Source organism: Felis catus, chromosome X (genome assembly GCF_018350175.1).
Source record: "Felis catus isolate Fca126 chromosome X, F.catus_Fca126_mat1.0, whole genome shotgun sequence".
Lineage (NCBI taxonomy): Eukaryota > Metazoa > Chordata > Mammalia > Carnivora > Felidae > Felis > Felis catus.
The window spans coordinates 22,086,400-22,100,391 of NC_058386.1; the positions used below are offsets into that span (position 1 = coordinate 22,086,400).

The 13,992-nt window shown below is 40.6% G+C and overlaps 1 non-coding gene across 1 annotated transcript; it reads left to right on the top strand.

The window, feature by feature from the left end:
- Positions 1–13,769: 13,769 nt before the first annotated feature.
- Positions 13,770–13,873, top strand: LOC111558800. Its single transcript, XR_002739940.1, has one exon. It is a non-coding gene; the product is annotated as a U6 spliceosomal RNA (small nuclear RNA).
- The last annotated feature ends 119 nt before the right edge of the window (positions 13,874–13,992 follow it).

A 13,992-nucleotide genomic window follows, 5' to 3' on the forward strand; every position in this document is an offset into this window, starting at 1 on the left:
GATAAGTCTGCTCAGGAGTTCAGTAACTGCCATTCTCCAGTTACTGAAGTTCAAGTTTCACCCTATGGTCCAAGAGGTAAAGGCTATGGGAGTGGTGGACTGGTGCCAAAACCTCAAATGATGTGTCTCTGAGGTGAGAGACGAAAGCAAAGTTGCTCTTAGCAGTTACACGTGATTCCCTGAGAAACTGGGAGAATGTTTCAATTGGAGCATTGTGGGTAGGCATTGTGTACCTGTCCCACCGCCTGTCAGAACCATGTGCAAAGTTTAAGTGTGGACTTCAGCTCAGGTCATGATCTTGCGGCCCTTGCGTCCGAGCCCTGCGTCGGGCTCTGTGCTCACGGCTCAGAGTCTGGAGCCTGTTTCGGATTCTGTGTCTCCCTCTCTCTCTGCCCCTCCCTCATTTGTGCACTCTCTCAAAATAAATAAATAAACACTAAAAAATATAAGATTGGAATTTGGAGGTGATGTCCTTGGATCAGGCCTTTGAGGATCTTAGAAGGGTGAGAAGTATGTGGTATCAGGAAGGGACATGAAACAATGGGGCCTACCGGGCAGATTGTGGCAGAAAGAACTGTTCAGGGGGCCCGTGATTCCCTGCCTCCTCATAGCCATGCATTTGGGTACTCATACCCTGGTATCTGAGGAAGAGATTCTGACAAAAGCGTTAGGATGTCACTCTCATAATCACATTATGTTACATGTCAAAGGTATGACAACACTCGTCTGATAACAGACATTGCATAAGACAGCACTTTACTATCAGATATGCTCTTGCTATCTTGCTTGCCTTAAAGAAGAAATCTGCCATGTTTCAAAAGGCCTGTGGAGAAAGCAAAGTGGCAGGATTGCAGGCTAGGTTTAGGTACTGAGGTTAGTCTCCATATAATAGTCGGCCAAAACAACAAAAAAAGCCCTCTAAGTCCCAGAGATGAAAGGAAATTAATTCTGGCCAACAAAATGAGCTTGAGAGTGGATTTTTCGTGGTCACTTGCCATTTCCAGTCTAACATGCAAGGAAGTCACTTGGTCACACCCCTCCTCCCAATAGGAAAACCTATGAACAAAGTGAGTATTGGCAACTCGTCTTAGATCCATCAGAGAACTGAGGTCACAAGGCTAATGGCTGTCCCCACCAAAGTGGAGAGAGAGACCAGTTGAAACAGAATCACAGCTCACAGGAGCCTAAGTCCAGGAGCAGAAAGCAGTACTGGAGCTGGTACCAGGAATGGAACACTTAAAGTGTATTTCACAAACTGCTGGAGACTCGCTGGAGACTAGCCTCGAGTTAAAAACTCTAGGCACGTATGGGGTGCCTGGGTGGCTCGGTCGGTTAAGCGGCTGTCTTTGGCTCAGGTCACGACCTCACAGTTTGACTTTGGCTCAGGTCATGACCTCACGGTTCCTGAGTTCGAGCCTCACATCAGGCTCTGTGGTGACAGCTCGGAGCCTGGAGCCTGCTTCGGATTCTGTGTCTCCCTCTCTCTCTGCACCTCTCCTGCTCACACTCTGTCTTTCTCTCTCTCAAAAAATAAATAAACATTAAAAAATTAAAGAAAAAAAGCTCTACGTGGGCCTAGTCTAATAGGGACCCCTAAACTTTTCTAAGTTTTACTTCTAGGAGCCCTAGCAGGTTCTTAGAGTGACAAGAAAAGTCAGGTAAAAATGTCACTGTACTTCCAGCAGGGGAAAGGAAAAAGTAGTCATCCTCAAGACTGCCCAAAGCCTTCATAAGAAGGCTTGCCTACAGAGAAATTATTACCAGAGCCTAATCGAGTAGAGTTTTATCCAGAGCCTTAACCATCTAGGGGAGAGGAAATGCCAACCCTAGCCCCTCTAGCCTTCCAAGAGGAGGAAGGGAAATACCAGAAATAGGCCCTCTTCACTTCCAGTTTCACTGAAGGACTGAAAAAACTGAGAAGCACTTGTGAAGTCACAGCCCAGGGGCACAGGCTCACGACAGAACTGAGAAAGAATCATCAGATCATGGAACACTCCCCCATGTTCCAGACATTACTACCACATCAGCACAGCTCCTATATAGTCACAAAGGAATGCAAGGGAAATAATTGTACATGTCCCATCTTCTTTAAGAAAAACAGAGGTGATAAGGGGCGCCTGGGTGGCTCGGTCCGTTAAGCCTCTGACTCTTGGTTTCGGCTCAGGTCATGATCTCGTGGTTTCATCGTTCGAGCCCTGGGTCAGGCTCTGCACTAGCAGTGTGGGGCCTGCTTGGCATACTCTCCCTCTCCCTCTGTCTCTGCCCTCCTCCTCTTGCACTGTCTTCGTCTTTCTCAAAGTAAATAAATAAATAACTTTAAAAAATAAAACAAAAGCTTTAAAAAAAGAAAACAGAGAAGATGAAAAGAAGGACACTAGAGAAAATTTTGTTTCTGACAAGTGCAGCTATAGCAAACAGTAAACACTGCTTAACTCCAGGCCAGAAAATCATAATATCTTTCACCTAGGACATTACATCTAGCTTTCAACAACAACAAAATTGTAAGTCATACTAAAAACAAAAAACAAAAACAGTTTGAAGAGGGAGAGCAAACATCAGATCCAGAATCAAATACGGCAGACATTTTGGCATTATCGTATCAGGAATTTATATTTTTTTATATTTTTAAATTTTTTGATTTATTTTGGAGACAGATAAAGAAAGACAGGGCACGAGCAGGGGAGGGGCAGAGAGAGAGGGAGACACAGAATCCTAAGCAGGATCCAGGCTCCCAGCTGTCAGCACAGAGCCCGACACGGGGCTCAAACTCCCGAACTGTGAGATCATGACCTGAGCCGAAGTCGGATGCTTAAACAACCAAGCCACCCAGATGCCCCATAATATCAGGAATTTAAAATAACTATGATTAATATGCTGTGGGCTATAATGGAAAAAGGGAAACGACATATAAGAATAAATTGAGGGTAATGTAAGCAGAGAGATGTAATCACTAAGAATCGTAAGGCAATGCCAGAAATCAAAAACAATACCAGAGAAATGAAGAAAGCCTCTGAAAGATTCATCAAAAGCCTGGACATGGCTGAATAAAAACATGAATGAATTTGAAAACATGTCAAGAGAAACTTCCAGATGAAATGCAAAGAGAAAAAAGAATGAAAAAGATGGAAGAGAAAAGCCCAACACTGCGGGCAATGACAAAAGGTATAATATTCATGTAAAGGGAACACTAGGAGGAGAAGGAGAGAAAGAAACAAAATATATGAAATAAAACTGACTGAGAATTTTCCAAAATTAGCAACAGTCACTAAACCACAGATATGAAAAGCTCAGAGAACGCCAAGCAGTATGATTAACAAAAACTACATCTAGACATATCATATTCAAACTGTAGAAAACCAACCAAAAGAGAAATTCTGGGGGGAAAAAAAGCCAGAGAAAAAGACACCTTACCTAGAGAGACACAAGGATAAAGACTGCACTGGCCTTCTCTTCACAAGCCAGGCAAGCAAGAACAGAGTTGAATTAAAGCTTGAAAGAGTTGAAAAAGATAAACAAAACTACCAACCTAGAATTCTATATTGAGAAAGAATCTCCCAAAGTGAAGGAGAATAAAAGATAGTCACAGACAAACACAAACTGAGGAAATCTGTCACCAGTAGACCTCCTTTGCAAAAAACTGTTTTAAAAAGTGCTTCAAAGAGAAGAAACATGATATAGGTCAGAAACTCCGACCTGTACAGAGACAAGAAGAATGTCAGAGAAGGAATAAATAAAGGCAAAATCATTTTTTAATTTGATCTAATAGATAAGAGCTCAAATTAGTAACAGAAACAATCTATTTAGCAATTATGATTGATTTAGCAATCAGAAGCAGGCATCAAGCTCCATGCCGTCAGCACAGAGCCCGACGTAGGGCTCATACTCACAAGCCATGAGATCATGACCTGAGCCGAAGTTGGACGTTTAACCGACTGAGCCACCAGGCACCCTTAGCAATAATTAATTTAAAAGTCATTGGTCTAGGGATGCCAGGGTGGCTCAGTCGGTTAAGCGTCCAACTTCGGCTTAGGTCATGATCTCACGGCTTTTGAGTTCGAGCCTGCGTGGGGCTCTGTGCTGACAGCTTAGAGCCTGGAGCCTGCTTTGCATTCTCTGTCTCCCTTTCTCCCTGCCCCTTCCCCACTGGCCCTGTCTCTCTCAAAAATAAATAAACATTAAAAAATAAAATCAGTGGTCTAAATATACTACTTAAAAGACAAATTCTTGGAGGAGATTAAAAAAAAAAAAAAAAAGACCGTATTACATAGTGTCCACAAGAAATCCACCTTCAATATAAAGATACTGACAGATTTAAGAAAGTAAAGAGATGGAACAAGATACACCTTTCTAGGAAAAACAAACGAAAGCTACAGTAACTATTCTTATTTCAGATGAAGCAGAATTCAGATCAAGGAAAATTACCAGGGATAAAGAGAGGTACATCACCATAAAGGAATCAGTTCTCCAAAATAAATTACTACCTTTAATGTGTATGCACCAAAAAACACAGTGTCAAAATACATGAGAAAAAAAAACACTGATGAGACAAATCCACGAATATAGGTAAGAGACTTCAACACACATATCTCAGTAAGTGACAAATGCAGCAGTCAGAAAATTCTTAGTAGTATAGTTAAACTGAAGAGCACCATCAATGAAGGTCTAAACAGCAGAAAACATACTTTTTTCCAAGCTCACATGGAACAAAATTCAAGAGAGACCATACTCTGCAGCATAAAACACCACCAAATGTAAAGAACAGAAATGATACAAGTATGCTATAGGACCACAGAAGAAACTGGAAATCAGTAACAGAAAAATAGCACAAACCTTCAAATACATGGAGATTAAACAACATTCTTCTAAATAAAAGATGGCTCAGAGGACTCCTAAGAGAAAAATATTTTTAATGTGAACTACATGAAATGAAAATACATATATCAAAACCTGGGGGCACCTGGGTGGCTCAGTCAGTTAAGCATCGACTTTGGCTCAGGTTATGATCTCACAGCTCATGAGTTCGAGTCCTGCGTCAGGCTCTGTGCTGACAGCTCAGAACCTGGAGCCTGCTTCCAATTCTGTGTCTCCCTCTCTTTGTGCCCCTGCTCCTCTCTGCCCCTCCCACGCTCTGTCTCTCTTTCTCTCAAAAATAAGTAAACATTAAAAAACAAACAAACCCTGTGGAATGCAGCAAAAGCAGTGTTTGGAAGGACATTTGTAGCACTGAATGCATATATGAGAAGTAAGAAAGATCTAATCTAATAACCTAAACTTCCACCTTGGAAAAGCAGAAAAAGAACACCACATTAAAATCCTAAGTACAAGTAAAGAAATAATAAATATTAGAGCAGAACTCAATGACAATAAAAGTATCAGTAGAGAAAAAACAAAAGCAAAAGCCGATTCTTTGAAAATGTCAATAAAATTGATGAACTTCTAGCCAGGTTAAATAAGAAAAGAAAGGCACAAAAAATATCCAAAATTAACGAAGAGACCATTGCTAGTGATTTTGGAGACACTAAAAGGAAAATAAAGAAATGTTAAGAACAATTTTATGCTCACAATTTGATAAAGTGGGTGAAAGAGACCAAATCCTTGCCAGACAAAATCTACCAAACAGTCACAAGGAAAAACAGATCCTCTGACTAGAACCATCTCTATTAAAGAAATTCCATCAATAATTAATAACCTTCTAGAAGAGAAAACAACCATCCCAGAGGGGCTCATTTTCTTTAGGAGGAAATGATACCCATTTTCTACAAATCAGCAAATAAAAAGATGCTTAGCACAACATCGAATTTGGAAATTGGGAATTAAAACAAAGAGATACCACAACACACCTATTAATTAGAACGGCTAAATCGAAAACCCAGAAAAACCCAAATGCTGGAAAGGATGAAGAGCAACAGCGACTCTCATTAGGGGCTGGTGGGAACGCAAAAGCAGCAGAGCCGCATGGAAAGGCAGTTTAACAATCTTACAACAGTCAACATACTTTTGTCATACAGTGGAGCAAATGCACTCCTTAGTGTGTAACCACGAGGTGAAAAATTATGTTCATACAGAAACCCGCACACAAATGTTTACTGCAGCATTATCCATAAATGACAAAAGATGAAAGCAGCCAGGATGTCCTTCAGCAGGTGAATGGATAAACAAATTGTGGTACATCCAGACAGAAGACTGTTCAGCGATATAAATCAGTGAACTTTCAAGCTATGAAAAGACATGGAGGAAGGCTAAATGCATGCTGCTAAGTGAAAGTAGCCTATGTGAAAAGGTTACATACTATATTATTTCAAATGCATGGCATTCTGGTAAAGGTGAACCTATGGAGACATTAGAAAAGATGAGGGATTCAGGGGGATGGAGGGAGGGCGAATAAGTGGAGCACAGGGGATTTATAGTGCAGGGGAACCACTCTGTGTAATACTATATGGAATACTACAATGATGGCTACATTAGTCAATACCCATAGCATGTACAACACAGGGGCGCCTGCGAGGCTCAGTCAGTTAAGTGTCCAATTTTGGTTCAGGTCGTGATCTCACAGTTCTTGAGTTCCAGCCCTGCCCCGGGTTCTCTGCTGTCAGTGCAGAACCTGCTTTGGATCCTCTGTCCCTTCCCTTCTTGCACTCTCTCTCACGTGCGTGCGTGTGTATGTGTGTGTGTGCGCGCGCGCGCACGCGCGCGCATGTGGATGCACTCTCCCGCAAAAATAAACATTAAACAAAAAAGCATATACAACATCAACACACAAAGAGCGAACCCTAATGTATGCTCTCCACTTTAGCTACTAATAATGTAGCAATAATGGCTTATTAATTATAACAAACGCACCAGGCTAATGCAAGACAAGATGTAAATAACAGGAGACACCGTGTAAGGGGCTGAGCGGGTATATGGGAACTCTGTACTTCTGTCCAATTTTTCTGTAAACCTGAAATAGCATGAAAAATATAAAGCTTCTGAATAAACAAACATCCTCTCAGAGTTATATACTCAGAATACTTTCTGTTTTCCTGGATAATCTGTTGCAGTTCACCAATTATTTTTATTGATTTTCTCACACCAAACCTTACTTTCACTTTCAGGGGGAAAAAACCCAACTCTTTTACTACAGTTAAATTTATTCAAATTTCTTCTATCATTAATAAGTAAAATATAACAAAGCCTACCACCCCATGAACTCTGCAACTTGAAACTTCCTCTAAATAACTGTTTCAGTTTCAGTGCCTGTAAGCATAAACACATACACATACTCAAAATATCATAAAGGCATTAAGAGAGAGAGAGTCAACTTGTAAAAAAAAATGTGAGCACTGAAAATAAAGCTCTACAGTACTCTACTGCTGGAAACAGTCCAAGTGGTACTTACGGGTGATATTTATTGTATTAATTAGATTGATGACAAAAATGTTTACAACATCCAAACGACTGAACAGCATATTCAACGCAAAGAAGCAAAGGTAGGAAACAATACAGATGAGTGCAAAAGTGATCAATTAGAGGACAGAAGACCCAAGTAATGAAAGCTACTACTTTGAAAGGGTTTACCTAACCATCTTTATAAGTATTACAATCATAAATGAAAGAAGCAGTTATATGTGATATTAGGTAAATAAAACCAGGCGAAATTAAGGTGCAGAACAGATATAGCAATTATAAAATACCACAATAAGTATTACCAAGATCTCGAGATAAATAAATGATGGACAAAGAAGTTCTACCTAGAGAATTTCAGATTTAAAAGAACTCAGGAATTACAGAATGAGAAAATTCCCATCCTGCCGCCTCTAACAGATTCAGGGATAAAGATGATGACTGATAACATTACCATAAAGGAAAAAACAGACATCAGCTATCTCCTAATGGAAGCGCACAATTTTACCTCTGGGGTGTGCCTGACAATAAACAAACACCTAAACTTTAATGCGAACAAGATTCTACCTCTAATATTGAGAATTGCTGCTGCTGAATGTTTGGTAATTGCATTCATTCCTCTGTTCTCCATACTATTGTTATCTGTTTGAGAATTCCTATGATAAAAGGCTTCTATAAATATAAACATGATGTAAGTAGCATGTCTTTAATATAAAAAGCGATATACAGGGAGATCCCATTTTATGGTCATTCTCAGATACTGTGTTTTTTTACAAAGTGAAGGTGTGTGCCAACCCTGTGGAAAGCAAGACTATCGGTGCCGTTTTTTCAACAGAATTTCCTCACTTCTTATTTCTGTGTCACATTTTGGTAATTCTCACAATATTTCATAATTTTTCATTATTCTTATATGTGTTATGCTAGTGTGATCAATGATCTTTGAGGTACTACTGTAATTATTTTGAGGCGCCAAGAATCACAGCCATATAAGATGACAAACTTAATAATTGCTGTGTGTGTGTTCTGACTGTCCCATCAACCAGCCGTTCCCCCCATCTCTCATCTCATCCAGCCGGCCTATTCTGAGATATAGTAGTATTAAAATTAGGCCAATTAGTAACCCCACGATGGCTTCTAAGTGTTTAAGTGAAGGGAAGATTTCCAAGTCTTCCACTTTAAATCGCAAGCTAGAAATTGTTAAGCTTAGCGAAGAAGGCACGTCAAAAGCCAAGATAGGCCAAAAGCTAAGGCTCTTGCACCAAACAGTCAAATTTGACATGTAAAGGAGAAGTCCTTGAAGAAAATTATAAGTACTACTACAATGAACACACAATAGTAAAACATGGAAAGTTTCAGTGATCTGGATAAAAGACCAAACCTGTCACATTGTACATACCCTTATGCCAAAGCCTAATCCAGAGCAAGGTCCTAACTCTATTCAGCTGAAGGCTGAGAGAGGGGAGGAAGCTGCACAAGAGAAAATGTGAAGCTATCAGAAGTTGGTTCAAGAGATTTAAGTCAAGAAGCTATCTCCACAACATCAAAGTGCAAGGAAAAGCGGCAAGTGCTAATGTAGAAGCTACAGTAAGTTATTCTCAAGATCTAGCTAAGATAATTCACCAAGGTGGCTACACTAAACATAAATTTTCAGTGCAGATCAAACAGTCCTTTCTTGGAAGAAGACGCCATCCAGGACTTTCACAGCTAGAGCAACGAACTCAAGGCCTGGCTTCAAAGCTTCAAAAGACAGGCCAACTCTCTTTTTAGGGACTAGGGCAGCTGGTGACTTTAAGTTAAAACCAAAGCCCATTTTCCCTTCCAAGAATCCTAGGACCCTTAAGGATGATGCTAAAAATACTCTGTCTGTGCTCTTTAAACAGAAAAACAATGCCTGGATGACAGCACACCTGTTTACAACATGACATATGCAACATTTTAAGCTCCATGTTGAGATCTACTGCTCTTAAAAAAAAAAAAAAGATTCTCTTCAAGATATTACTGCTCATTGACAATGCAACTGGTCACTCGAGAACTCCAATGGAGATGTATAATGGGATTAATGTTGTTTTCATGCCTGCTAACACAAGATCCATTCTGCAGCCCATGGATCAAGGAGTTATTTTCAAATTTCAAGTCTTATGATTTAAGAAATACATTTCCTAAGACTATAGCTGCCATAGCTAGTGATCCCCCCGATGGATCTGGGCAAAGTCAACTGAAAACCTTCTGGATGGGACATCTGGGTTGCCGGAGTCCAGCTCCAGCAGATCCAGGGGTTCCCGAAGGATGAACGGCGTCGGTGAAAATAAAATAAAATTAAAATAAAAAACTGGAAAATAAAAAACTAAAACTAAAATAAAAATGGACACAGACAACCGCAGTGTGTTGAACTGGCCGATTTATTGTAGCAAACGTGGCATTATATTTGCTAGTGATTTCCTTGTAGCATACATCATCTATGTTTTTCTAACATTATCTAATTTTGAAAATGCTCCTGTGTATAAATGACCTTTAAGAAATAACATGGTGAGGGGCGCCTGGGTGGTGCAGTCGGTTAAGCGTCCGACTTCAGCCAGGTCACGATCTCGCGGTCCGTGAGTTCGAGCCCCGCGTCAGGCTCTGGGCTGATGGCTCGGAGCCTGGAGCCTGTTTCCGATTCTGTGTCTCCCTCTCTCTCTGCCCCTCCCCCGTTCATGCTCTGTCTCTCTCTGTCCCAAAAATAAACGTTGAAAAAAAAATTAAAAAAAAAAAAGAAATAACATGGTGATTTTCCCCTAACTTCCCCACATACCCTTTGATTATAGATTAATTTCTTACATTATTCCATTATGCATCTGCGTTTATCTATAATCTACAAAGCGTTTGCTTTGCCGTTCTCGTGAAAGGCCCTCCATTTCTCAACACCTCAAGTGGAACAGTTACAGGGACGTCACCTCCTGACCACACGGGGCCAGAAGAACAATGTGTTCGCCTCGTCCGAGGTGCCAGGAAGGGGCCGAAAAAGCCTTAGAAACCTATGCCCCATGCATTCTCAGAGAGACCATGCACCTAGGAACCAATGAACCATTCTGTAGCTTAACCGACTAGGTTCAGTCATCATCTGGAATGCCTCCAGGGGGCCAGGTGGGCCTAGGGGTTGAAGTTACCTGTGCCCAGAGATACACTCCTTAGTTGCCGGAGTGGGGCTTTCAAATCCGTATGTCTCTCCTTTACAGGCCCTCTTTGCTGGCAAAGGCATGAGGCTATCCTTCCTGTAAGTAGAGGAGTCTCCATGGGGGATGGCAAGGGCTAAACGTAAGGCCGCACAATTTCTGGCGGAACCTTATTTTCTTTCCTAATGGTTTTTTCCCCAGAGGGCCTGTCGAGGGCCATTCCCAGACAGACAATACCCCAGGTAGTTTGAAGGCCGAATTACCTAAAAGCGGGAGGACAAGAAGCTTCACTGTCGGCGGGCCGCCCTGCAGTCACCAGTCCGTCCACAGCCCGGGCCCTGCCACTCAGGCTGGGACAGCTCGGCTTCTATCACTGGATGGCTCAGTGGGTTAAGCAACTGACTTCGGCTCAGGTCATGATCTTGTGGTTCGTGAGTTCAAGTCCCGTGTCAGGCTTTTGTGCTGATGGCTTGGAACCTGGAGCCTGCTTCGAATTCTGTGTCTCCCGCTCTCTCTGCCCCTCCCCCACTCGTGCTCTGTCTCTCTTTCTTTCAAAAAATAAACATTTAAAAAATTTTAAAAAAAGAAAACCTTCTGGAAAGGATTCATCATTCTAGGTATCATTAGGAACATTTATGATTCATGAAAAAAGGTAAAAATGACCATATTAACAGGAGTTTGGAAAAAGTTACTCCAATCCTAATGGATGACTATGAGAATTTCAAGACTTCAGTGGAGGAAGCAATTGCAGATGTGGTGAAAATAGAATGGGACTAGAAAAAAGTGGAACCTGAAGATATGACTGAAACGTTCCAATCTCATGGTAAAACATTAATGGATGAGGAGTTGCTTTCTGTGGGTGAGCAATGTGGTTTCGTGAGATGAAATCTATTCCTGAAGATACTATCAAACAGCATCACATGCTACAGAGAAACTGTGTGTGAAAGGAAGAGTCCACACATGTGACAAACTTCACTGTTGTCTTATGTTAAGATATTGCCACAGTCACCCTAACCTTTAAAACCACAACCCTGATCAGTCAGCAGTCATCAACACTGAGGCAAGACCCTCGAGCAACAAAAAGATTATGACTGCTGAAAGCTCAGATGATGGTTAGCCATCATTAGCAATAACGTACTTTTTTTTTTAACATTTATTTATTTTTGAGACAGAGAGAGACAGAGCATGAACGGGGGAGGGGCAGAGAGAGAGGGAGACACAGAATCGGAAGCAGGCTCCAGGCTCCTAGCCATCAGCCCAGAGCCTGACGTGGGGCTCGAACTCAGGGACCGTGAGATCGTGACCTGAGCTGAAGTCGGACACTCAACCGACTGAGCCACCCAGGCGCCCCACAATAACGTACTTCTTAATGAAGATACGTACTTTTTAAAGACAAAATGTATTACACGTTTAACAGACTACAATATAGTGTAACATAACTTTGATATGCACTGGGAAACCAAAGAATTCACTGGACTCTCTCCGCTGCAGTGTCTGCTTTACTGGAGTAGTCTGGAGCCAAAGCCACAATATCTCCAAGGTATGCCTCTGTACTTCATCTTACCATGTATATCTCAGCTCAATGTCTTACCATATAAAGCAACCAGTCAATTAATTGATACAAAAGGCATTTATTGAGCATCAACAAGCTCTAATTTTCTCCAGAAATTGTTAAAAAACAATTTCCTTCTCATTTTCCTCACTTCTAATAGAACTGGTATCTTTGAAAAGTTTTTTTCCCCTATGGGACACTATCCTTGACGACTACATAAAACACACTCACCTTTGAATATTTAGTACAACTTCTTAAGTCCTAGCTACTTGCAGTATAATTTCAATATGGCGATTACCACCCTTCTTACTTTACATATTTTCACATGTACTTAAAGTAACCTTCATTCAAATTACATAAAAGTAACACATATTTTATACTCATGCATCATGAATAAAAACCAGTTTAATGCATATACACCTGAAACGGCATTTAGAAATTTTACTCAGTTAATCTATCTCACATAAGCAGAACCACATGAGTTTGGAGTTTTCGTTAAGCTATTTTTTTAAGCTATTTTTAAATTAAGGTGTGCACACTGTTTTCTTTTTCTTTTCTTTCTTTTTTTTTTTTTTAGACATAATGCATTTGCACAATAGACTACAGTATAGTGTGAATGCACAGGGAACCGAAAAATTCATGTGACTTGTTTTATTGCAGTACGTATTATGGTAGTGTGGAATTAAACCTGCAATGTCTTTGAGATGTGCCTACAAAACGCAGCATTTTAATCAAGATATTGTGAAATTAAATAAAAGAAAACTCATTTCAAATGGGGTCGGGAGGCTAGAACAGGGAGCTCTCATGTCCTACCACTTGTCTTCAACTGCAGACAGGTAGACATGCATTCCCAACAGGAAGAGCTCAGACTTCACCACAAGAGCAGGAGGAAAAAAGACTATCTCATTGCCCAGTAACATCCCAGCCAATGAGAGACGGTCACAACTCTGCCAATGAAAAGCCACTTTAAACTCCCAGTTTATTCCAATGGACTTTCTAAGAGCTCCGTCCAACTCCTCTTTCCATCTACCAGAGTATTCCTCGACTTTGTTCTTGGACTTGCCTGGAGTTGTGCCATAGCTTGCAAGTCCCAAACTGAAATTCTTTTCTATTTCCAAATAAACCCATTGTCCTGGTGAAATAACTACATGCTTTATTTTGAAGGTTAATAATATATATGATTAAATAGGTCCACAGAAAAACAGAAATATTCAATCAACAAAATAAGAAACTGAAAGAGCAGTCCAACCCAAGGCAACATCAAAATATTTCGGGGCCATCCAGACTTTGGGGCTTACTGCACAAAATGGTAAAGGAAAAGGTAATTATCTCATGAAAATTCTTTTAAACTACACAAAAAGATTTGCAGTTATCCAACCATTTTAATAGGCTACCTCTTGTTGATACAAAGACCAGATGAGAATCCCTCAATAAAACAACACCGAAACCAAGCTCGCTTGCACGAACACCCTAAATCAATTCATAGGGTTTCCAGTAGAGCAGAGAATCAACATTAGAAAACACTGCCAAATGGAAATCACTATGTTGACAAAAAAGGGGGGAAAGGGACAGGACTATGTACGAGGATAAAGAAAAAGCCTTTCGTCCCCCAAAATATATAAGTAAATAACACTTGTTGATGATAGTAAGTTTTGGCAAACTTGCATTAGACAAGAAATTCTGTGCTCCCCTCAGCAGCACATATACTAAAATTGGAATGATGCAGAGATTAGCATGGCCCCTATGCAAGGATGACAGGCAAATTTGCAAAGTGTTCCATATTTTTAAAAATATGTAAGAATTTTCATTTTCTAAAATCTACCGTGAATGTAATAAATGTGAACCACTGCAATAGGGCTGAGAAGATAAAGATAAGTGGTATTAAATCCACTGTCTGTGAGTGAA